The sequence below is a fragment of the Balaenoptera ricei genome, chromosome 10, assembly GCF_028023285.1.
Source record: "Balaenoptera ricei isolate mBalRic1 chromosome 10, mBalRic1.hap2, whole genome shotgun sequence".
Taxonomy (NCBI): Eukaryota; Metazoa; Chordata; class Mammalia; order Artiodactyla; family Balaenopteridae; genus Balaenoptera; species Balaenoptera ricei.
In genome coordinates, this window is record NC_082648.1 from 13,538,736 (window position 1) to 13,564,645 (window position 25,910).

Here is a 25,910-nt window from a genome sequence, read left to right on the forward strand (position 1 = left end):
ACAGTCTTATGTGGTAGGGATTCTTGTCCTCATTTTACTGAAAACTAAATTCAAATTTTTTTTTGGCCATGCTGCATGGCTTTTAGGATCTTAGTTCCCCAACCAGGGAGTGAACCTGGGCCCTCAGCCGTGAAAGCGCAGTCCTAACCATTGGACCGCCAAGGAATTTCCTAAATTCAAATATTTTAAATACTATGCCCAAGGACACAGTTTGTAAATGGTAGACTCAGAAATGATGGGACTTCCCCGGCAGTCCGGTGGTTAAGACTCTGCTGCTTCCGTTGCAGGGGGCAGGAGCCCTGGTCGGGGAACTAAGATCCTGCACGCTGTGTGGCACCGCCAAAAAAAAAAAAAAAAAAAAGTAAAAAGAAATGAAACTAGGCTGGTTTAGTTCCAAGGTTCATGTTCTTTGCAGCATACCATGCCACCTCCAGGGATGAGAACAAAATTTAAAGGAGAGAAAAAAACCCTGAAGATGAAGTAGGGAAGATTATAAATAAGGAAGGGCTAACATTTAGATATTTTTTGAATTAACAGATATACCAGCAGAAGGGCTGGGCTTATAATGTTTGTTATTCTCTAATCAAACATCACTTTTCAACACATGGTGCCAGGAACCAAGCTCAGGTCCCTCCCTTGCTTGTCCTGTACCCAGGAGCAAACTTTCATACTCATTGAGAATTTCTGAAAGATTCTGCCTTCATCAAGAAGTAGAAAGATAAAATCCTGGGCTCTGGAGGCAGAGAACCTGTGTTTAAATACCACATTTGCCACCAACTAGATATATGTAGACAGATTTTTTACCTTTCTTGTGTCTGAGTTGTCTCAATGGGGATAATAATAATAAAGCCTCACTCCTAAACTCATGGGGAGTAAATAAGATGATACATAAAAAGAATCTAACATGGTGTCTAGTCCAAAGTGAGTGTTCAAAAAAATGTTGGTCTTCCTATTACTATTTTAAAACAAAACAAATATGATAGGTATAAATTGCTTCTCTATACTCAGAGGCAAGAAATGACACATCTCTTTATATTGTAAACAAAGTTTGGTCCATTTCAAGGATTAGTAAAAAGTCCCATGATTAATTTGGAGGTCCCACTCCTACCCTTTGGAGCATATATGTTTAGAGTTCATGAGTCTCATTGGAGGAAGATCATTGTTGATGTCCAGGCTTATGTGCCTATTCAGAGATGGTGGCTCTACTCCCCAAATCAGGCCTCTTCACCAAGCACTTCCTAAAATTGTTGTCATTTCTATCCAAGGTTCTATCACTCATTTGATTGTGGCCAGGTCACCACTAATCCCATAAACCCAAATCCAAAGGTCTTCTTTCCCAGTCTTTGGGGTCTAACCAGGCATTTTGAGTCTGAGTCATTCCCTCTTCAATATCTTCTGTTTCTACCTCTTCTCAGATACCTGAGCCTACGTCTCCTTAACACACAAGCCTCTGTAGTTATCACCTTCAAAGAGCCAAAACTTGCCTGGCATATTCTCTTCTCTGGCTCTGAAGAAAAGGCTTTCTTTCTTCACCAGGGGGTAGTGGTAAGGCAGAACCCAGAACTTTAGAAACACAATTCTGGTTTATCCTTACTGACGGAAGAGAAACTTTATTATTTTCCGGTGAGATGGCATCAGAAAAAAACTCAAAGTAACAAGAAACTTTCTCAATAAATTACCTTGTTAAATACATATACATACACTTATATATATATAAATATATATATACACTTATATATATTAAAAAATATATATATATATATACACCATTTTATATATATATATAAAACCAGTCTATCTGTAAGATACTGTAGGAAATGCAAGGAACTTACCTTCTAGTTAGGAAGTGAGACCTAGTCAAGATAAAACAACTGAGGCACTTCTGACCTTCCTGAAATTTCTATCAAAAACCTGAATATCCTTGAAGTGATTTTAAAACATGACAATTTTAACTAAGCACTAGTTTGGAGAGTCACATCTCTGCCTGAAAATATACTTTGATGGCCATTATCTTTGTCTTTCTGCTTCAGTGATGTGGAGACGGATTGGATGCCAGGGTGACAGAGAATCTTCCTAGCTGATTAGGCTTCTGTAGACACAACAAAGGCCATACTTTAAATTAGCTCCAACAGTCTAATCAGAATGAACAGACTACTTGGGTCTGTGATGGAGACATATTGGCAGCTGATGAAGGCTGTCTAGAGGGATTTTGGTGAAAACCCAAAGTATATTAATGCTGAAAGCAGTTTGATTCCAGTGTAAGGATTAAGGGTGATTTAGAAGGAAGTGTTTATGCTAACAATTCATTTCTATTTTAATTTTCTTTAAAGTTTGTCTTTATGTATTAGCTTTAAGAATCATGCAAGATAATAATTTTTCTCATCTCTTTCATCAGTGGTTTAAAAATATTAATTTGTTAAAATAATCACACTCAGGAGCATTTTGATATCTCAGACCACCTCATCAGGATGCCCACTACGATCTGGGGGGAAAAATGCCCTAACTGCAGATTCATGTCTTTTGGTTGAGGAAACCAATTGCATCTTGATTCTACAAACTTGAGCACATTCATCATCTAAGGAAAATCTATATCACTTGTTATTAGAAGACACTGAACTTACTCTCATAAGGAACTTTTCCAGATCTTTTTTTTACATGTTTTTAAAAGTAAATAGAAAACTATCTTAAGTTGGGTTTCCTGGGAAATAAAATTTGAGCCAGAAGTTTCCATGCAGGATGTTAATTGAGGAGTGCTCTTGGGATCAACACCTGTGATGGAGAGAAAGGTGGAGAATGGCAGAGGGAAGGGTTGAATTGTGATGCGATCACAACAAAGCCTCATTGGATCCTAAAGGGAGTTCTGAAACTGGGCTTAATCTTCAGAGCTGGACCTTTATTCCTATTCATCAAACAATGAGTGGACTTGGGCTGCCCATGAGAAGGGGAGGTGACCTTGAGTGAGACTCCTCTCCTGTTGTGGGCGAATGCCAGTGAAGGACTCAGCTGAGGACCTTCAAACATCAGCTGAGGCTCCTAGCATCCATTACAGTCCACCCCTTGATTTTTTCAGATCCATTTGTTTTGCAGGATAAATTCTGGGAACAATTTCTCTAGAATTCTGATTGGTCTCTTTTTTGGGGGAAACTTGCCTGAGAAAGGTTAGTGGGATGAATTACCAGCCCATCTCTGCAATTGATCTCAAGGCTGCAATAGATACTCTTCTTTCCTTCCTCTACTATCCTTTGCTACCCATTTCTCCCACTCTTGGCTACCATCTCTCTTGGTTTACATTACTTGAACTGATAATCCAGACTTCAATCCTGAGGAGTCTAAATCCCTGGTCACTATATCCATGGCTATTGCACATATCCATTTATCAATAAAATTGGCAAGGGAAAACCACACCTGAGTGGATCACCTGAGTACTACACATATGCCTTCATTGTTTAAGGACAGCCTTATCACTTCCGATTGATCAGGGGGCATTGCTTCTAGCAATATGGCTACTCTTTTCCTTCTCTACTGGTTTCTTGGAATAAGGAGCCTGATGTGAGGGTTCATGAGAGTCTTGTTTTGTTTCCTGGTGAAAATATTTCCCTTCTGGGAACTAGACCACTAAACTTATGAAGTCCAGAGTTTCAAGAGTGAGTAGCACAAATTCCCCAGGTGGGCCCACTTCTACTGTAGTTCATTATTTCTAGATTCATGTACTCTATTTATTGAGGGCACAGCTCAATTTGAAGGTTGCTTTCCTAGGATATATGCTGCTTGTAAAGGATATTGTCCTATTCATGTATGGAATCATCTTCTAATTTTTGTCTCACTTGTGCCTTCAAAAGGCTCTTCCTTTACTCCATCAAACCAATGGTTTCTGGATGGTATGGTATGTGCGTATGTGATAGGTCTATGGTCATATACCCACTGCCATACCTCCTTTTCTGTAAAGTGACTTTCTTAGTCTGGAGTAATGTTAGATGGAATTTTATGCCGATGGGTCAGACATTCTCTAAGCCTTAGCATAGGAAGTAAGGCAAACTCATGCTTGAAATCTGTGCCCATTTTGGTCAAGATGAATAACTGCCCCTTCCAGAGCAGAAGGGTTAAATGTATTTAAGTTGACACTAAGTGGCTGTTTTGATCTCCCTGAGAAATGATGCCATATCTGGACCCAACATTCGTCTCTTACCATCACTTTAAACCTCTGTGGCTGGCTGGTTGAACATTTGGCAGCAGGAGCAGTGACTAGATCAACCTTGATGAGTGAGTGTCCATGCTAAGCCCATGCATAGTCTTCATTTCACCAACTTAACTACTCCACTATTGCACCCATTGTGTTGACAGTGGAGTGGCCATTGGCCAAGACTGGCTAAACTCAACTGATTGAGTCATTCTGTCTTAATGTTTATTGAGTTCTTCTTCTGTGGGACAAGTGCTGTCTTCCAAGCCTCTGACCAACTGGCCAATCCATTTTCCACTACCTGTATATAGATTCATATATATATATATATATATATATATATATAGAAACACCTCTCTTTTTACACAATGTGGATCATTGGGTATCCCAACCAAATCTCTGCCCAATGTGAGGATTTCCTCTCACAACTGTCTTTCAGGGCCACTTCTAAGTAAGAATTCATTTTCAGCTGGTTCCACACATACCAAGATGACCCATGTTCAGCCTGAGCCATATATACCAAGACCAACTTTTTCCTTCAGCATTCTCAGGTCATAAGGGAAACCAGATGAGGCCATAGGAGTGATCTGAGGTGCAACAGTGGTAGCTGACATGGGCTACCTGCCTGTAATGGCCTTGTGCTATTGCCTCTGAACTTGCATGTCTGATCCCAAATGTACCACTTCCCTTGGATTTCTGGGCACACAGTCACTTGATATTCTAGTTAAGTTACTTAGAAATGGCCTTCACCTTTTGGTTCTTGCTTTTAAGATTTGTTAGTGAGTGCAGGAAAAGAGTTCAACCTAGAGCTAATTACTGAGATAAAACTCTTCTGAGTACCCTACTCCATGCCTCATGAATTATGAGGTTTTCCAGTCTGACTGCAGGGAACAAGGCCCCTTTCCTATGTCTGAGCTCCAGATATTGTTTCCTCTAGTCGTTTTGGGTGATTCTTTCCTGAGTCTTGGGTGATTTTTCTCACATCACGTGCTGATCAGTACTCAGTTGAATGGTCTAAGGGAGCCTCTGCATCCTCTTGGTACCCACTCTCTGATCTGTAGCACTCTGCCCTGCAAACTCTAGCTGCCTTGTTTTCTGCAGACTCTCTTGCTTCCTCAACTAAGCACGTCTGCTGAGCTCTGCTTCAGTTTCCCCTCTTTGAGCTTGTAAGCTCTCTGTGCAGTAACCTGGAGCAATCACAGAGTTCAGCTCACTTTTTCATCCCCTCAGGGATCCCTGTCTTCCACTGCCTAATGTCTAGTATGTTGAAAACTATTGTTTCATGTAGTTCTTCCATTTATTTAGTTGTTTCATGTGGAAGCATAAATCTGGCCTGTGTCCTTGTGTATTAAGGCCAGCTCAGACCTGGTATTCAATAATCCTATAATATCTGGGTATTCCCTTTTTCCAGTATATGCGATTGGGCATAAGGATATGTCACAGCAAACATTTTGATTTCAATGTGAAACAAAAAACAAGTTCTGAGATATTTTGTTTGTCCCTTAAGTCTATAGCCTATACACAGAAAATCCATGTTATATATGTTTATTATTTATCCCTAGAATTAGGTTACTCCTCATCTGCCCTCTGAAAGTATTTCATTTATACATTTATTTGGACTCTAATTACCTGGGTACTTGTTATTTTGCTGCCCAATATCCACTGTCCCTTCCTAAAGGTCCTCTGAAATTTATTATTGGGATGATCGCTTCTCCATTTCACTCCTCTATCCAAGGGCACCTGATTCATGGGAGGCCAATCCTGTGCTCCCTTTCTGTTCTCAGAAAATTGTCATTCCACCTGGGCAGGGACAGCCTCACCAGATCCTTCCTGCTATCATTCCTCTATGGTGGTCCTGCATCTTAGCCTCCTGTCTGGTCTTGGTGGCTTTCAGTGCTCTAGTTTTGTTCTCCAGTCTTCCATCAATTCTGAGAGTCTCCCCAATCCATCCAACTTATTTCCTTTTCCATAACATATCCAGAGGACAGTTCTATTTACATTCAATAAATGACCTATCCAGCTTTGTATTATGGTTATGTACATTTCTCTCTGCAACTAGATTGTAAGACAGTGGAGAGCAAGACCCATGATTTATTCATCTTCTTGTCTTCTAGAGGACCAAGAAGAGATGCAGATGCTAAACAAATGCTGCATTAAATTTAATCAATCATCAAATGTTTTTAGCATCTTACTTGTGAAGGATATATTATTTACATACATGAATATGTCACAGTCTTTAAGTCCAACAGAAGTCATAGAATCTACCTCACCTTGACCTATCTTCCTGAGAGAACTTTTGGATAGGAAACGTGCATTTCCTATCCGAAAGTATACAGTAATGGAGTAAAGTCCGTCACGTACGACTGCAAAAATCTCCAGCCATTTTTGCAAAATCTAGTCTATGACCTCCCAAATCTATAAATTGCCATTGATAGCATCTAACTCTCCTTTCTCATGGACACCTTTTAATGCCTGGGCATTGAGTTGCTATTTTTATATTTTCTTCCAGTTAACTGTTTCTTCCTCTGAGGTCCAGGATTGAGAACTGTGCTCTGTTACTTATTTCTTTACTTGTCCCCACCATATGTATGAAGATGTTTTCCAAATCTTTATCTCAACACGTAAGTTCTCAGCTGTGCTCCAGTTTTACACCTACTCTTGCCTGAGTGACATGGGCATATACGTATACTGCCACCTATCCAAGCTAAATCTGGCACAAATTGAGCTTCTCACCTTTTAAACTGTCACCTTGTCATTTTTCCCATCATCATTAAAAATACCATCAGCCCCCAGACTTAGAAAGTGGGATATATCCTCTCTTTTATTACCCTACTCACACAGATCAAGTCTACGAGTCATAGTTCCCCAAAGTAAATCTTTTCCTTTAACTCTCTTCACCTATATACATGCCAACAAAAGAAACAAAATCAGACATGTTTGGAACTAACTAGTAGAGTTAATCTATAGGAAGGAATAAAATCTGCTTCACACAACCATCTCTCATTGATGTTTCTGGGAACCTAACATCTCTAGCTGTAACCCTGAAGTGATTTGATTCAGGTAGGAAGAACACAGGATCAGAATGAATATTTTTTTTATCTATGGCCATTATGGTCTAGTTTAGTTTAGTTTCGATTTGTTTTGTATTTTATCCACTGAAGCATAAAAAGATGGTTGGATTCTTCTAAATGTAATAAGATAGTCACAAGATCCTACAGGTAAAAGTACTAAGAAGGGACACAATATATTTTTGAAACCTAGATTTGTTTTTTCTTCATTTAAAAAAATTTTTATTGGAGTATTGATTTACATTGATTTACAATGTTGTGTTAGTTTCAGGTGTACAACAAAGTGAATCAGTTATATATATGCATATATTCATTCTTTTTCAGATTCTTTTCCCATATAGGTTATTACAGAATATTGAGTAGAGTTCTCTGTGCTATATAGTAGGTCCTTATTAGTTATCTATTTTATATATAGTAGTGTTTATATGGTAATCCCAGTTTCTTAATTTATCACTTGCCCCTACGTTTCCCCTTTGGGAACTGTAAGTTCGATTTCGAGATCTGTGAGTCTGTTTCTGTTTTATAAATAAGTTCATTTGTATCATTTTTTAATTAGATTCCACATATAAGTGATATTGTATGACATTTGTCTTTCTGACATTTCACTTATGATAATCTCTAGGTCTATTCATGTTGCTGCAAATGGCATTATCTTGTTCTTTTTTATGGCTGAGTAATATTCTGTTGTATATATGTACCACATCTTCTTCATCCATTCATCTGTCAATGGACATTTAGGTTGTTTCCATGTCTTGGCTATTGTAAATAGTGCTGCAATGAATATTGGGGTACATGTTCTTTTCAAATTATGGTTTTCTCCAGATATATGCCCAGGAGTGGTATTGCTGGATCATACGGTAGTTCTATATCTAGTTTTTTAAGGAATCTCCATATTGTTCTCCATAGTGGTTGTACCAATTTACATTGCCACCAGCAGTGTAGGAGAGTGCCCTTTTTTCCATACTCTCTCCAGCATTTATTGTTTGTAGATTTTTTGTTGATGGCCATTCTGACTGGTGTGAGGTGATACCTCATTGTATCTTCATTTTGTTTGTTTGTTTCATACTGTGTGGTTTATTACTTTATATATATACATGAGTTAACTTTTTGGTTTCATTTTTTATAAACATTTATTTTTCTATCAGAACTCTTGATTATTAAGTGGAATATTCTTTTGATCTAAGGACCTACTGTATAACACAGGGAATTCTGCTCAATATTATGTAACAACCTAAATGGGAAAAGAATTTGAAAAAGAATAGATACATGTATATGTATAACTGAATCACTTTGCTGTGCACCTGAGACTATCACAACATTGTTAATCAACTATACTCCAATATAAAATAAAAAGTTAAAAAAGTCATCAGTAATTCTTAAACTACAGGACACCACACCAATAAAGATGCTTCTAGTTACCAGATGACAACTAGCTATAAAGCACAGTCTAGAGGAAAGTCAGTCGCTCAAGAATGCACTGCAATCCTTCAGAATCTCCCTGTGCTTCAAGCCCTTGTGTCTAACTGCTCACTGGGCAGTTCCTTCTATATATACTTAAGTCCTCATTTTCCATAAACCCATTCTTGATTCCCTATTTTCTAGTCACTCAAGTGTGAAAATGTGCACTTATTTTCAAATCCTTTTCTTTCAACCCAGTAAGTTAATTTACATCCATTTTATTTCTGAAAAACATACTTTCATTCATTTTCCCCCCCACATTCCGTTGTTACTGCCACTAATACATTCTGATCTCATATCTCTTGCCTTGACGATTTCAGTAGACTCCTCATGGACTCCTTGATTCCAGTCTCTTCTCTTGACCAGTAACCCTCCATGTTGCCAAGAGACTTGCATTTTTAAAGAGATATCTGATCACTTTCTTCTCTGATCCAAAAAACCTTGATGCCTCATTGTCATTATGACACAATTCAAATTTAATAGCATGATGTTCTTTGCTCTGATCTGAAAACCATCATCAAATAAGTGTTGAACAGCATTTAATATGATTTTTCTTCTGCTATCAAGATTCTATAATATATTTGCTTCATATCCCCTTTATCTCTTCCTACTCATTATAGGTACTGCTGACCTTATGCTTTGGCTATACGAGTTCTTTCCTAAATATGCACCATGATTCCCTGTCTCCATGGCTTTGTATCACTCGTTCATTTTGATTGGAATATTCATTCATTCTACTCTTTTGTGTCAAAAATTCTATTTATTCTTCTTGGCAAAATTCAAATGACCATTCTTTTAAAAATTCTCCCAGGTGAAACTAGACAATTCTTCCCTCTATGTTCTTTTCACTGTTTTTCCCCCTCTTACATCAAATAAGTTTAATAATTATGTAAATGCCTATCGATGTTTCTTCTATTATATTCATATAAACTTTGTCAGGTCAGATACAGGTTATTTTATCTCTCCCTCAGCCCTTAATCCCCTGTTTAACTACATAATTCTTGCTCATCTCCTGGGTCTCAGTATAAGTATCTCTCCATAATTCGGAGTCTCCTCTGAGTCCCTAGAAAATGTTGATCTTCCAAAAAACATTTATGGCAACATGAACTTTTCCTTAATAGCATACAATACATGATTAATTGTTTAAAATCTTCATTGCCAGACTGTAAGTTACCTACTTCACTGCAGTATTCCCTGTAATCAGCCTAATGTTTGGCACATAAAAGGAATTCAATAAATATATTTTCAGTGAATGAATGAAACTAACTCTCTTTTGTTCACTTTTATAACTACAACAGGACCAAGCTTTATGCATTTGATAGATTTAGCATTTGACAAATGCAAGTCATGTAATGCAATTGGATTTATTGTCAAGAAGTCATATATAGACAGATCACTCAATAAATGTTTCTTAGATGAGCGAGGAAATGAATGAATGAATACAGGCAGTCATATGGTATAACTGAAAGAATATTAGAGAATTAGAAGGTCTTGGAGTGGTGGTACCACTATCTTACTGCATGGCTTTGAACAATTTACCCAACCACTCTTCGTTTGAATAACAAATCCTATACTATCTACTGGTAAAAATGAAGTAAAACACAAATGTAAGGAGTTTTCATGATACTATCGTTCCTAGGTTAAAAGGAAATGAATATGGAAAATGGCCCTTTAGACTATTCTGTTCTTCTCTATGCTAAGGAGATTGTTTTTTCCAGCTGTGTTGAAAAAGAAGATTGCATTCAGAGGGTTGGAATATCCTTCTTTGAAGAAGTGCAAATCACCTGCAAGATATAACTTTCTTCGTCACAAATATGAGCCTTAGGTTCCTTCAACACAAGTATCCCCATCCCCAAATATTGAAGATTTTAAACTAAAGGTTTAAATAGAGGTTTTTAGTCTCACACCAGAGCTGTGACCTTGCTCTGTATATTCCTTACCCTAACAGTTTATATATTTCTTAACCTAAGAGTCCATATATCTTATATATAGTTCATATATCAAATTCTATGAACTCTTCTAAGAGTTCAAGGATTTAGGAACTTCCTGAAATTCTAGGAAAAGCGTTGTGTGTATTTATATTTGGGGGGTATATTTAGCAGAGTTTTAAAAATCAGGTTCTCAAATGTGTCAAAAACTTAAAAATCACTGGTATATAATTCAATGAGAAAATGTCCAAGAACCTGAAGAAAAAGAAACATTGAAGGCGAGCTTAACAATGGCAACAAATATAAAATCAGAGAATTTTGCAGAGACATAGAAGTAGAGGCAAGAAAACCCAGTCCTGCACTCAGCCATATTGACTCAATTTACAACTTCTAATCATCTCTGTGATTTGATTTCCTAGCCCAAAGGAAATCAGAAGAACCAAATTAGAAGAGTGGTCTTTGAAAGAATATGGCTTGGTATTGGCTCTTCAGAGTTCATTTTTTCCTACCTAAGCACTTTATGCTCTTTGTATATCTAGTTTCAACTGGTATTTTAATTTCACATTTACAAAACTTATTGTTTTTAACATTTGTTCTTCTTCAGAGACATGTATATTGGATTTTTTTAGCCATTTTCTATGTCTCTTATAATTACTCTAGTGTTGCAGTTGAAAGTTTGAAACATTGTTTTTTAGTTGATGTTTTGTTCTTATAATTTTTCTTTTGATATTTTCTTTTAAAAATTGAGATATATTATATTAGTTTCAGGTGTACAACATAATGATTCAATATTTGTAAATATCACGAAATGATCACCACAATAAATTTAGTTAACATTCATCACCACATGTAGTTACAAATTTTTTTCTTCCTTTAACATTCTTAAATGGCACTCTTCTTCCTTCCCCCACATCTCTTAGCTCAGTTAGGATGTGGAGTAGTGGTAGTCCATGAGTAAATGCCTAGGATAGCCTGCATAATACCTAGTCAACATGGCGTGGTTGAGTTTTTTCCTATTGATTTCTGCTTCCTGGTTGTGATGGAGCAAATAATGATTCTCTCAAGGACAAAATGGGGAAAACCAAAAATAGAGCCTAAAAATGATTCAGCATCCTAAACTTCCACTTCTGCTTTTGTTGCCCTGCACTTTATATTGTCACCCCTATACTACAACTTCACCCCTAAATTTCTCTCTCCCTCTCTCTCTCTCTCACACACACACACACACACACACACACACACACACACTATAATAATCAGGGTTCTCCAGAGAAACAGAATGAGAGAGAGACAGTGGAATAAGGAATTGGCTCTCATGATTATGGAGGCTGACTAGCCCCAAGGTCTGAAGGGAGAATTGGTGAGCTGAAGACCCAGAAGGGTTGATGGTATAGTTCCAGCCTTAATCTGAGAACCAAGAGAATGGTTGGTCTAGCCCTAGTTTGAGAACCAGCAGTCCTGAAATCCAGGAAAAGCTGATGTTTCTGTTCGAGCACAAAGGAAGGAAAAAGCTGATGTCTGAGTCTGAAGGCAGTCAGGTAGGATAAATTCTCTCTCACACAGGGAAGGATCAGTCTTTCTGTTCTATTCAGTCCTTCAACTGATTGGATGAAGCCCACCCACATTAGGCAGGGAAATCTTCTTTACTTAGTCTACAGATTTTTTTTTTGAATTTCATTTTATTTTTTTATACAGCTGGTTCTCATTAGTTATTTATTTTATACATATTAGTATATATATGTCAATCCCAATCTCTCAATTCACCCCACCACCACCACCACTGCCACCACCCCCCTCATTTTCCTCCCTTGGTGTCCATATGTTTGTTCTCTACATCTGTGTCTCTATTTCTGCCTTACAAACCAGTTAATCTGTACCAGTTTTCTAGATTCCACATATATGCGTTAATATATGATATTTGTTTTTCTCTTTCTGACTTACTTCACTCTGTATGACAGTCTCTAGGTCCATCCACATCTCTACAAATGACTCAGTTTCGTTCCTCTTTATGGCTGAGTAATATTCCATTGTATATATGTACCACTTCTTTATTCATTCATCTGTCGATGGACACTTAGGTTGCTTCCATGACCTGGCTATTGTAAATAGTGCTGCAATGAACATTGGGGTGCATGTGTCTTTTTGAATTATGGTTTTCTCTGGGTATATGCCCAGTAGTGGGATTGCTGGGTCATATGGTAATTCTATTTTTAGTTTTTTAAGGAACTTCCATACTGTTCTCCATAGTGGCTGTATCAATTTACATTCCCACCAACAGTGTAAAAGGGTTCCCTTTTCTCCACATCCTCTCCAGCATTTGTTGTTGTAGATTTTCTGATGATGCCCATTCTCACTGGTGTGAGGTGATACCTCATTGTAGTTTTGATTTGCATTTCTCTAATAATTAGTGATGTTGAGCAGCTTTTCACGTGTCTCTTGGCCATCTGTATGTCTTCTTTGGAGAAATGTCTATTTAGGTCTTCTGCCCATTTTTTGATTGGCTTGTTTTTTTTTAAATATTGAGCTGCATGAGCTGTTTATATATTTTGGAGATAAATCCTTTGTCTGTTGATTCGTTTGCAAATATTTTCTCCCATTCTGAGGATTGTCTTTTTGTCTTGTTTATAGTTTCCTTTGCTGTGCAAAAGCTTTTAAGTTTCATTAGGTCCCATTTGTTTATTTTGGTTTTTATTTCCATTACTCTAGGAAGTGGGTTAAAAAAGATCTTGCTGTGATTTATGTCAAAGAGTGCTCTTCCTATGTTTTCCTCTAAGTTTTATAGTGTCTGGTCTTACATTTAGGTCTTTAATCCATTTTAAGTTTATTTTTGTGTATGGTGTTAAGGAGTGTTCTAATTTCATTCTTTTTTTTAAAAAAATAAATTTATTTATTTATTTATTTTAGGCTGCACTGGGTCTTTGTTACTGCACGCGGGTTTTCTCTAGTTGCGAGAGCAGGGGCTACTCTTCATTGTGGTGCGCAGCTTCTTATTGCGGTGGCTTCTCTTGATGCAGAGCATGGGCTCTAGGCGTGCAGGCTTCAGTAGTTGTGGCACACAGTCTCAGTAGTTGTGGCTCATGGGCTCTAGAGCACAGGCTCAGTAGTTGTGGCACATGGGCTTAGCTGCTCCGCGGCATGTGGGATCTTCTGGACCAGGGCTCGAACCCCTGTCCCCTGCATTGGCAGGTGGATTCTTAACCACTGCACCACCAAGGAAGCCCCTGATTTCATTCTTTTACATGTAGCTGTCCAGTTTTCCCAGCACCACTTATTGAAGAGACTGTCTTTTCTCCATTGTAGTTCCTTGACTACTTTGTCATACATTAGCTGACCATAGTTGCACGGGTTTACCTCTGGGCTTTCTATCCTGTTCCATTGATGTATATTTCTGTTTTTGTGCCAGTACCATATTGTCCTGATTACTGTAGCTTTGTAGTATAGTCTGAAGTCAGGGAGTCTGATTCCTCCAGCTCTGTTTTTTTCCCCTCAAGATTGCTTTGGCTATTCGAGGTGTTTTGTGTGTCCATACAAATTTTAAGATTTTTTTGTTCTAGTTCTGTAAAAAATGCCATTGGTAATTTGATAGGGATTGCATTGGATCTGTAGATTGCTTTGGGTAATATAGTCATTTTCACAATATTGATTCTTCCAACCCAAGAACATGGTATATCTCTCCATCTGCTTGTGTTATCTTTGATTTCTTTCATCAGTGTCTTATAATTTTTCTGAGTACAGACCTTTTCCTCCTTAGGTAGGTTTATTCCTAGGTATTTTATTCTTTTTGTTGTAATGGTGAATGGGATTGTTTCTTTAATTTCTCTTTCTGATCTTTTGTTGTTAGTGTATAGGAATGCAAGAGATTTCTGTGCATTAATTTTGTATCCTGAAACTTTACCAAGTTCATTGATTAGCTCTAGTAGTTTTCTGGTGGCATCTTTAGGATTCTCTATGTATAGTATCATGTCACCTGCAAACAGTGACAGTTTTACTTCTTCTTTTCCAATTTGTATTCCTTTTATTTCTTTTTCTTCTCTGATTGCCATGGCTAGGACTTCCATAACTATGTTGAATAATAATGGCGAGAGTGAGCATCCTTGTGTTGTTCCTGATCTTAGAGGAAATGCTTTCAATTTTTCACCATCGAGAATGATGTCTGCTGTGGGTTTGTCATATATGGCCTTTACTATGTTGAGGAAGCTTCCCTCTATGCCCACTTTCTGGAGAGTTTTTATCATAAATGGGTGTTGAATTTTGTCAAAAGCCTTTTCTGCATCTATTGAGATGATCATATGGTTTTTATTCTTCAGTTTGTTAATATGGTGTATCACACTGATTGATTTGCGTATATTGAAGAATCCTTGCATCCTTGGGACAGATTTAAATGTTAATCTTCTTTTAAAAAATACCTTCACAGAAACATCCAGAATAAAATTTGACCAAGTAACTGTGCACCCTGTGACTCAGTCAAGCTGACACAAAAAATTAACCATCAAACACCGCCCCCCCCCCAATTTAAAGCAGGCTTCAATGTCCCCAAGGCTTTCTGTTAGTTTTTATATTGATTTCTTATATCTATTCTTCTATCTTTCTTTTCTGAAATCTGAGGGGTTAATTTTGGTAGAGGAAGCCAGTAGCGCATGCTAATTTTCCATTTTGTCAGGAATCTCCTATTCACAATTCCTAAATTATTTATATTATCACCAGTACTTTTTTCCCTGTATCATAGAAAATTGCTTCTCTTTTTCAAAACTAACTTCTACTGTTTCCATCTCTTTCCGTAGTCACCATTATATTGTCCATTTCACCAACCCATTAGGGAATTGCACTTTGTATGTATGTATGTATATATATATATATATATATATATATATATATATATATATATATATGCATGTATTGATTTCTACTGTATCTAGACCGATAAGAATATTCCTCATATAGGCTCACCAAAAATGTTCATTGAATGAACAGATAAATGAATGGATAATGAATGGATGAATGAAATTATCATCAAGTACAAATCTTTAATGTAAAAATCATGAAACATTATGCAAATGAGAAAGAAATGCATTTTATGAATGGTGGTAGAAAGTCATATAGTTGAGCTATGAAGAATTATAAAATACTTTCTAGTTTTAAAACACAGGATTAAACAACGGAAATTGCTGGTTCTTGTGATCACTTGTTATGTCTTATTATAGTTTCAAGTTATTCTCATTTAGTTTATTTCAGTTCATGTGTGTGTATGTGTTTGTGTGTGTGTTTCTGTTCAATTTTTAACATGCTTCAACTAAATTTGGCTTGTGTCTATATGCTGGATACTAGGAAAGACTCTTAGAGAATTATTCCGTGACTTGTTCAGTCCCTAGGTAATTCAAAGATTCATTGTCACCTTAATTGAACAGTCATTCTTCTTTTTTACTTTTTCTTTCTTCTCCCACCTCCTATATTTTCCATCTATTCTTCTTTTTTCTTTTAGTAGGTAAGAGTGGGAGTTCTGAATTATTTTTGGAGCATTCAGTTCTCCTTGGGGAATTAGCCAGCATGCTTGACTTCCATGAACTCTCATAGTAAAACGATTTGACAGAATGTAAATTTAACCCCACTTTGGTAGCTTTGCTATGTGGTTTCCTCAACAGCAAAGATCACATTTGATATTAGTTTGGTTTAGAAAACAATTTTTTTATGAAATTGAAAGAACATAAGCATTGAAAGTTAGAATATAAGTGATATTTTCAGTTATCTTAACCCTGCAGATTTATATAACTCTTGTATTGTTTATTTTTTAATTTATCTGAGATCCTCTTTTAAATAAATCTAACAGAAGGCTGTCCATCTCTTAACTAAGAAGTTCACTTTTTAAAAAGTTCAGCTCATATTTATTGAGCACCTAGCATATGCCAATGTGCCAGGCACTATTCTAGGACCAGGGGATACAGCTGACATCATAAATTTTCACAGCATAGTCTTGTTATTCATTATTCATTAATTTCATTCTGATTTTATTTTTTTGTCCCAATTAAATGTACAAATAAAGAGTAACTTCCACCCTGAATTTTATTTTATTCTAAATTTGATTTTTTTCAATTCATAGCTAAAATATATATTATTTCAAGCAAATTCTTGCTATGAAGTTTGATTTATGTTAAAAACACTTTTGTCAAATAATCTTTTTTCTTCTTTGACATTCTGAGTGTTGACAAAAGAGAATTTTCATCCATTCTGCATCCAACAAATATTTATTAGTCCTTCTTACATGTTGAGTGCTAGATGTAAGTTTATAAAAAGGTATATAATCAAATCAGAGATCTAATTCTAAAAGTTATGAAAACAGTTGTAGCCCTAGACCTCAAAGAAGATCAATAAAAAGCAAACCACTCAGGATCAAGGGTGGAAAAATAAAAATTGTATATGATTGTGTTATTTATTATCTTTTTATAAGATATAGAATCAAATGTTGTGCTGTACTTAGGGGCATTGTAACTTCAGATGCTATTCTAAGATAGCCTTGAGTTTTCAATAGCTTGTGAGTCATAAGATCCATGTAGAAAAATTCAAAACATAGGACATATGTGATATCCTTAAAAGAAGTTATTTTCACCCTGATGTAATAATATAAGGATATACACATATATATCTCACATTTAACAGCTTTTGAAAATTGACTTCAAATTTCTTGACTCCACTAAAATTATTAGAGCTTCTTATTAGTATTACTGCAAAGGTCAACACTGTGGAAACTCAGCCTCATCCAACAATAAGGCATTTCTAATAGAACTAGTATTTGCTTCTCTTGAGATTTGCACTAAAGAAATAATGACAAATAAGGCCAAATCAATCACTAAATATTTACTCAGTGCTTACAATGATGTTCTGGTAGATACTGTGAGTGATAAAATGGACGATAAGGTAGGCCCTGTCCCCAGGCATTTTATAATCAAGTTAGGCAAGCTATGACATGTGATACGCCACATTCAGAGAAATCTTCCAGAAAGACTTGATCAAGGAGATGGAGTGAGTTCTCCTTAAAGAGTAGGTACTCTTCACACTCTAAGTTCATTGAGAGAAGGAAGTATTTTGCATATGTCTTTCCATCTCCATGTGTGTAGAACAGTGCTTTGCACTCAGTAGAAACAAAAGAAATATTTTCTAACTGAATCCATATAAGTAAAAATAGCAAAAGAAGATATTCCCAAAAAACAGTGAACAAATAATTACAATAATGATTAAAATAATAATTGTTATTACAGCTAACATTTATTAGGTACTGCTCTAACTCTTTAAATGAATAGACTAATTTAATTTTCACAACTCTGCTGAAATAATAGCTATCACTATGCCTATGTTGCACTGAAGAGAAAACTGAGGCATAAAAATTAAATAACTTGTCCAAGGACATTCAGCTAGTTAGTGATTGAACCAGGACTTAATCCCAGGAGGTCTGGTTTCAGCATCTATGTTCTTAACCACCACACAATAATGTTTCGCAAAGCACTGTGGGTAATATGAAGAATGATTTGACATGATTACTACCTTCAAAGAGCTTAAAATTATATAAGTTCAGGCCATTTAAATAACTGAATAGTAATAACTACATAAAAATTAAAACTGTTGCAACTGATCTTGAAATGAGGAGCAAGGGCATAAATGATTTGTTTGGAGAAAGGGGAGATACTGAAACCTGGAGCACTCTGGGAAGACTTCCTCGAGGAAGAGGAACTTAGTCTTTAGAGGATGAATAAGATTAGACAGTTAGGAAAAAATGTGTGGAGCATGTCCCAGAGAGAGGGCATATTATGAATCAAAGTAGGGTAACTCTAAGTAACCAAAGACTGTGCTCTGGAAAAAAATCCAAATTATTCCAGATTGTTTGGAATAATGATCATCTCTTTGAGAGTGGTGGATAATGGTCAGAAATGCCTGTTTGAAGCATATGGTAGAAGTGCCTGAGTGACAGGCTGAATCTCTGGCTCTTCCTGATCCTTCAAATCTGGTGACACTTGAATCTTTGGCAAAACAAGGAGACCCTGTGCCTGGAGTTCAGTGGCTTCCAGGAATTCATCCCAGATTAAACCCCAATACGCTGAAGTTTTATCATCTCCGTGGATGGCTGGCACAAGTTGACTTTCTAATTCTTGATTCTCTGGAGACCTTAGACTTCTCAGCCTGAGGGAAATAGCCTTCCCTTCCTTCCGGCCATTCTTGAAGGCAAGCCACTCGCTTCTTTCCCTATCCACAGCACTTAGCGGGATCACTTCCCAAAGTTTAAGCATTTTCAAAAGAGAAGGAAGATACCTTCCATCCTTTTGCAAACATGCTCTGATGGAAAGGATCACAAAGTCTGCTTGGAAAAGACGAGTGAGTGCAGAAATGAAAGACAATAAAAACAGAGTTAGAATAAACAGACATGGGAGATTGGTTCAAGATGGCAGAGTAGAAGGATGTGCTCTCACTTCCTCTTGCGAGAACACTGGAATCACAACTAACTGCTGAACAATCATCGACAGGAAGACACTGGAATTCACCAAAACATATACTCCACATCTAAAGAAAAGGAGAAGCCACAATGAGACTGTAGGAGGGGTGCAATCACAATAAAATCAAATCCCGTAACTGCTGGGTAGGTGACCCACAAACTGGAGAACACTTATACCACAGAAGTCCACCCACTGAAGTGAAGTTTCTGAGCCCCACGTCAGGCTTCCGAACCTGGGGGTCTGGCTAAAGGAGGAGGAATTCCTAGAGAATCAGACTTTGAAGGCTAGCAGGATTTGATTGCAGGACTTTGACAGGACTGGAGGAAACAGAGACTCCACACTTGGAGGGCACACACAAAGTAATGTGTGCATCGGGACCCAGGGGAAGAAGCAGTGACCCCATAGAGACAGAACCGGACCTACCTGCTAGTGTTGGGGTGTTTCCTGCAGAGGCGGGGGGTGGCTCTGTGTCACCGTGAGGACAAAGACACTGGCAGGAGAAGTTCTGGGAAGTACTGCTTGGCGTGAGCCCTCCCAGAGTCTGCAATTAGCCCCACCAAAGAGCACGGGTAGGCTCCAGTGTTGGGTCATCTCCGGCCAAACAACCAACAAGGAGGGGACCCAGCCCCACCCATCAGCAGACAAGCAGATTAAAGTTTTAGTGAGCTCTGCCCACCAGAGCAACACACAGCTCTACCCACCACCAGTCCCTTCCATCAGGAAACTTGCACAAGCCTCTTAGATAGCCTCATTCACCAGAGGGCAGACAGAAGAAGCAAGAAGAACTACAATCCTGCAGCATGTGGAACAAAAACCACATTCATAGAAAGATAGACAAGATGAAAAGGCAGAGGGCCATGTACTAGATGAAGGAACAAGATAAAAACCCAGGAAAACAACTAAATGAAGTGCAGTTAGGCAACCTTCCAGAAAAAGAATTCAGAATAATGATAGTGAAGATGATCCAGGACCTCGGAAAAAGAAGGCAGGCAAAAATCGAGAAGATGCAAGAAATGTTTAACAAAGACCTGGAAGAATTAAAGAACGAACAAGCAGAGATGAACGATACAATAATTGAAATGAAAACTACACTAGAAGGAATCAATAGCAGAATAACTGAGGCAGAAGAACGGATAAGTGATCTGGAAGACAGAATGGTGGAATTCACTGCTGTAGAACAGAATAAAGAAAAAAGAATGAAAAGAGATGAAGACAGCCTAAGAGACCACTGGGACAGTATTAAATGCAACAGCATTCACATTATAGGGGTCCAGGAAGGAGAAGAGAGAGAGAAAGGACCCGAGAAAATATTTGAAGAGACTATAGTTGAAAACTTCCCTAACATGGGAAAGGAAATAGCCACCCAAGTCCAGGAAGTGCACAGAGTCCCATACAGGAAAAACCCAGGGAGAAACACGCCGAGACACATAGTAATCAAATTGGCAAAAATTAAAGACAAAGAAAAATTATTGAAAGCAGCAAGGGAAAAATGACAAATAACATACAAGGGAACTCCCATAAGGTTAACAGCTGATTTCTCAGCAGAAACTCTATAAGCCAGAAGGTAGTGGCATGATATACTTAAAGTGATGAAAGGGAAAAAACTACAACCAAGATTACTCTACCCAGCAAGGATCTCATTCAGATTCGATGGAGAAATTAAAAGCTTTACAGACAAGCAAAAGCTAAGAGAATTCAGCACCACCAAACCAGCTCTACAACAAATGTTAAAGGAATTTCTCTATGTGGGAAACACAAGAGAAGAAAAGGATCTACAAAAGCAAACCCAAAATGATTAAGAAAATGGTAATAGGAACATACATATCGATAATTACCTTAAACGTGAATGGATTAAATGCCCCAACCAAAAGACACAGGCTTGCTGAATGGATAAAAAAAAAGACCCATATATATGTTATCTACAAGAGACTCACTTCAGACCTAGGGACACATACAGACTGAAAGTGAGGGGATGGAAAAAGATATCCCATGCAAATGGAAATCAAAAGAAAGCTGGAGTAGCAATACTCATATCAGATAAAATAGACTTTAAAATAAAGAATGTTACAAGAGACAAAGAAAGACACTACATAATGAACAAGGGATCAATCCAAGAAGATATAACAATTATAAATATATATGTACCCAACACAGGAACACCTCAATACATAAGGCAACTGCTAACGGCTATAAAAGAGGAAATCGACAGTGACACAATAATAGTGGGGGACTTTAACACCTCACTTACACCAATGGACAGATCATCCAGACAGAAAATTAATAAGGAAACACAAGCTTTAAATGACACAATAGACCAGATAGATTTAATTGATATTTATAGGACATTCCATCCAAAAACAGCAGATTATGCTTTCTTCTCAAGTGCACATGGAACATTCTCCAAGAAAGATCACATCTTGGGTCACAAATCAAGCCTCAGTAAATTTAAGAAAATTGAAATCATATCAAGCATCTTTTCTGACCACAAAGCTATGAGATTAGAAATCAATTACAGGGAAAAATAACGTAAAAAACACAAACACATGGAGGCTAAACAATATGTTACTAAATAACCAAGAGATCACTGAAGAAATTAAGGAAGAAATCAGAAAATACCTAGAGACAAATGACAATGAAAACATGATGATCCGAAACCTATGGGATGCAGCAAAAGCAGTTCTAAGAGGGAAGTTTATAGCTATACAAGCCTACCCCAAGAAACAAGAAAAATCTCAAATAAACAATCTAACCTTACACCTAAAGGAACTAGAGAAAGAAGAACAAACAAAACCCAAAGTTAGCAGAAGGAAAGAAATTATAAAGATCAGAGCAGAAATAAATGAAATAGAAACAAAGAAAACAATAGCAAAGATCAATAAAACTAAAAGCTGGTTCTTTGAGAAGATAAACAAAGTTGATAAACCGTTAGCCAGACTCATCAAGAAAAAGAGGGAGAGGACTCAAATCAATAAAATTAGAAATGAAAAAGGAGAAGTTACAACAGACACTGCAGAAATACAAAGCATCCTAAGAGACTACTATAAGCAACTCTATGCCAACAAAATGGGCAACCTGGAAGAAATGGACAAATTCTTAGAAAAGTATAACCTCCCAAGACTGAACCAGGAAGAAATAGAAAATATGAACAGACCGATCACAAGTAATGAAATTGAAACTGTGATTAAAAATTTTCCAACAAACAAAAGTCCAGGACCAGATGGCTTCACAGGTGAATTCTATCAAACATTTAGAGAAGAGCTAACACCCATCCTTCTCAAACTCTTCCAAAAAACTTCAGAGGAAGGAACACTCCCAAACTCATTCTATGAGGCCACCATCACCCTGATACCAAAACCAGACAAAGATACTACGAAAAAGAAAATTACAGACCAATATCACTGATGAATATAGATGCAAAAATCCTCAACAAAATACTAACAGAATCCAACAACACATTAAAAGGATCATACATCATGAGCAAATGGGATTTATCCCAGGGATGCAAGGATTCTTCAGTATACACAAATCAATCAATGTGATGCACCATATTAACAAGTTGAAGAATAAAAACCATATGATCATCTCAATAGATGCAGAAAAAGCTTTTGACAAAATTCAACACCGATTTATGATAAAAACTCTCCAGAAAGTGGGCATAGAGGGAAGCTACCTCAACATAATAAAGGCCATATATGAGAAACCCACAGCAAACATCATTCTCAATGGTGAAAAACTGAAAGCATTTCCTCTAAGATCAGGAACAAGACAAGGATGTCCACTCTCACCACTATTATTCAACATAGTTTTGGAAGTCCTAGCCATGGCAATCAGAGAAGAAAAAGAAATAAAAGGAATACAAACTGGAAAAGAAGAAGTTGTCATCTGTCTGTAGATGACATGATACTATACATAGAGAATCCTAAAGATGCCACCAGAAAACAACTAGAGCTAATCAATGAACTAACTTGGTAAAGTTTCAGGATACAAAATTAATGCACAGAAATCTCTTGCATTCCTATACATTAATGATGAAAAATCTGAAAGAGAAATTAAGGAAACACTCCCATTACCATTGCAACAAAAAGAATAAAATACCTAGGAATAAACCTACCTAGGGAGACAAAAGACGTGTATGCAGAAAAATATAAGACACTGATGAAAGAAATTAAAGATGATACCAACAGATGGAGAGATATACCATGTTCTTGGATTGGAAGAATCAACATTGTGAAAATGACTCTACTACCCAAAGCAATCTACAGATTCAATGCAATCCCTATCAAATTACCAATGGCATTTTTTACGGAACTAGAGCAAAAAGTCTTAAAATTTGTATAGAGACACAAAAGACCCCAAATACTGAAAGCAGTTTTGAGGGAAAAAACGGAGCTGGAGGAATCAGACTCCTTGACTTCAGACTATACTATGAAGCTACAGTACTAAAGACAATATGGTACTGGCACAAAAACAGAAACATAGATCAATGGAACAAGATAGAAAGCCCAGAGATAAACCCACACACCTATGGTCAACTAATGTATGACAAAGGAGGCAAGGAAATACAATGGAGAAAAGACAGTCTCTTCAATAAGTGGTGCTGGGAAAATTGGACAGCTACATGTAAAAGAATGAAATTGGAACACTCCCTTACACCATACACAAAAATAAACCCAAAATGGATTAGAGACCTAAATGTAAGACTGGACACTATAAAACTCTTAGAGGAAAACAGAGGAAGAACACACTTTGACATAAATCACAGCAAGATCATTAATCTTTTTTGATCCACCTCCTAGAGTAATGGAAATAAAAACAAAAATAAAAAAATGGGACCTAATGAAACTTCAAAGCTTTTGCACAGCAAAGGAAACTACAAACAAGACAAAAAAACAACCCTCAGAATGGGAGAAAATATTTGCAATCGAATCAACAGACAAAGGACTAATCTCCAAAATATATAAACAGCTCATGCAGCTCAATATTAAAGAAACAAACAACCCAGTCCAAAAATGGGCAGAAGACCTAAATAGATATTTCTCCAAAGAAGACATACATATGGCCAAGAAGCACATGAAAAGCTGCTCAACATCACTAATTATTAGAGAAATGCAAATCAAAACTACAATGAGGTATCACCTCACACCAGTGAGAATGGGCATCATCAGAAAATCTACAAGCAACAAATGCTGGAGAGGGTGTGGAGAAAAGGGAAACCTCTTGCACTGTTGGTGGGAATGTAAATTGATACAGCCACTATGGAGAACAGTATGGAGGTTCCTTAAAAAACTAAAAATAGAATTACCATATGACCCAGCAATCCCACTACTGGGCATACACCCTGAGAAAACCATAATTCAAAAAGATACATGCACCCCAATGTTCATTGCAGCACTCTTTACCATAGCCAGGTCATGGAAACAACCTAAATGCCCATCAACAGACGAATGGATAAAGAAGAAGTGGTACATATATATAATGGAATATTACTCAGCCATAAAAAGGAACGAAACTGGATCATTTTTAGAGACGTGGATGGATCTAGAGACTCTCATACAGAGTGAAGTAAGTCAGAAAGAGAAAAACTAGTATCGTATACTAACGCATATATGTGGAACCTAGAAAATGGTACAGATGAACTGGTTTGCAGGGCAGAAATTGAGACACAGATGTAGGGAACAAACGTATGGACACTAAGGGGGGGAAGCAGCGGGGTGGTGGTGGTGGTGGTGGGATGAATTGGGCGATTGGGATTGACATGTATACAGTGATGTGTATAAAATGGATGACTAATAAGAACCTGCTGTATAAAAAAATAAATTAAATTAAATTAGAAAAAAAAAGAATAAACAGACATTAACCCCTCACAGATGTATTTATTCATGAGTTTTATCAGAGGGTTACTTGTTGGTAGTCTATCACAGAGAAAGCGAAAAACCCAGATTAAATATCTTAAAGTATCCCTGATTGCCTTTCCGGAAAGACCCAGTTGCCTTCCCAGCATTCACATTGTTTTAAAACTATTTGGCATGCCTGGGCTTACTTATGTGGTACAGTAAAATTTTTTTAAAAAAAGCTTTTGCCTGCTCTTGGAAGACAATACCATGCTAAATATAGTGCAATGCTCCTCAGCTCATAAAATCTGCTACGTGGCACAAACTTGAAGACATCCTCAAAAGAAATACGGCAGGAGACGTATATTGTCTGCTTTAGTCAAAACTGCCATTTTCCTTACAGAATTTTCCTGAAGTGGCTGGACATCAGCATTCCACATCCTGGCTGTGATTAAAGTGATTTTTCTATAAAAGGAGAGGAGGACAAAAGAAAAAGCAAAATGTGGTCCACAATGGAAAATGTGATCTTTAGCCACTGGAATAAAATTACATTGACGATGGGGGAGTAACTTTCTTCCTTCAAAGAACAATGTTTGATGTTTGACCTAGACTGGTGATGAAGCTCATAATTTGGGAGATAAATCAGGTTCAAATTTCGAAAAGAGTTTTCAGAAATTGCTTAGCAGGGTAGTTTTAGGGGTTAACATATGAATAGAGGTTACATGGTGCCTGGTCTGTCTGTCCTGTGTTTGTTGGACAGAGGTAGTAAGGCCTGTTCCCCATGGTAGTACATACGAAGAAATTTAAATTCTGTCATAATTATTCGTTCTAAATTCTGTGACATTTCAGGATCGAGGAAATGTTCAAATTGTGTCTAGTTTCTGCCTCCCTTCCCTCTTTATGTTGATTTCTACATCTCCTCCTATTTATCTCTTTTGTGCATCGCATATATTTCACTATGAACTCAATTT

At 37.1% G+C, this 25,910-nt stretch overlaps 1 protein-coding gene across 2 annotated transcripts in view; it reads left to right on the plus strand.

The window, feature by feature from the left end:
- Nucleotides 1-25,910, plus strand: part of MGST1 (microsomal glutathione S-transferase 1) — a 413,587-nt gene that overhangs the window by 342,772 nt on the left and 44,905 nt on the right. The gene's annotated exons all lie outside the window — the stretch shown is intronic.